This window comes from Arachis ipaensis, chromosome B08, assembly GCF_000816755.2.
Source record: "Arachis ipaensis cultivar K30076 chromosome B08, Araip1.1, whole genome shotgun sequence".
Taxonomy (NCBI): domain Eukaryota; kingdom Viridiplantae; phylum Streptophyta; class Magnoliopsida; order Fabales; family Fabaceae; genus Arachis; species Arachis ipaensis.
This window is the reverse complement of record NC_029792.2, coordinates 10,265,551-10,267,251: the sequence shown is the minus strand read 5'-3', so window position 1 is coordinate 10,267,251 and position 1,701 is coordinate 10,265,551.

Below are 1,701 nucleotides of genomic sequence, written 5' to 3'. Positions count from 1 at the left end.
ATTAGTTATTTTAACTCTTTTTTTTTTTTCTGGATTAATTCTCAGTCTATTCAATCCAAAATTTAAATCGATGTAGAAGCAAAATCTATCAATTTAATTGAGTGAACCTACCGATTATGAGTTTGACGCATTTTGACCCTAAGAGAGTGTATGAACGTAACAATGATACACATATAAATATCCAACCCTAACCTATAAAATATGATACGTCGTGTTTGGATTTTACTATTGCACACAAATTAAATATGTTTATTTCAGAATAAATATTTTTTCATAATCAATGCTATAACATACTTTGCTACTCAAACTCTAAGGTTTTTTTCACAATTAAAACATATTAGATGTTTCTAAACATTCCACTTCTAAATCTACAAACATTACATAACAATGGTGACACTGATGAACTATACAACAAACTATATACGATTGATTATGTAAGTGATTTATTTGTTGTGGCATCAGTATATGGATTTGCTGGTGCCGGCGCACGGCAGCTGGAGGGATTTTTAGGGCTGCATCCGGGGGCAATATTCCTTTTCAATACTCCATATGTGATAAAAGACGTTCGTGCCTCAATATTGTTTGGAAGAAGAGACCCAACCATGATGATGGCACTAAAGAACATAACCACAAGTGATCTTGACACTTCCATTATTTTTTCCTTTGATATATGGTATCCAATGAGTTGCTTATTATTAATTACTTATTCTTTTGAATTAAATAATTAGTTAACGTTTTATTTTTATGTTCATCTTTTCTTTTCCTACTATAATTAGTCATGCATGAAATTAGCAAACGCTATAAATTAATATAAGTTGTTAATGTGTAACGACAATGAACCTCTTGTGACCTTAATAATCATCTCAACCATAAAACAAAAGGCCAATGCAATGAGACCCTCAAAAGTGATGGCTATTGAAGATATATTTGTTTATTTGTTAGAACGAATAACAATTTGTGAAGAAACAACCACTAATTAAAACAGAAAACATATATATGGTTTGGAAGAAATAACTAAAATTAGTTATCAAAATCAATTATAAATAGAAAATATATATTAGGGTAAAGTATATTTTTTGTCCCTAAAGTTTGATAAAAGTTTCAAAAATATCCTTAAGTTTTATTTTATTTCAATTTTGTCCCAAAAATTTTCAATTTGCATCAAATATACCCTTACCAGCTAAATTTTCAAAAAAATTAAAACCAATCTAACAATAATGCATGAAAATTATGCTTGATTTACTTGTGTTGAGGGTTGTTCTTATGAAATTATTGTTGAATTGATCTTAAATTTTTTGAAAAATTAGTCGTTAGGGGTATATTTGATGCAAATCGAAAACTTTTGGGACAAAATTGAAATAAAATAAAACTTAGGGATATTTTTGAAACTTTTGTCAAACTTCAAGGACAAAAAGTATACTTTACCCTATTTTAAATAAAATTATATATATTTATACATAAATATATTATTAATTAATTTTAATGTACGGATAGTACTTTTATTTTTCATTACCCAAAACTTTAACCTACTAACTAAATAAAGATATATGAATTGATTCCATATGGTCTCATGAAGCTTAGATATTACAAATCTAGCTACTAGGTGAATAAGACTCTAAATCATCTAGGATCCATTTGGATAACTATTAGTTTACGATCCATCTAGAATTCTAGATCTAGATAACTATTAATTTATGAGCA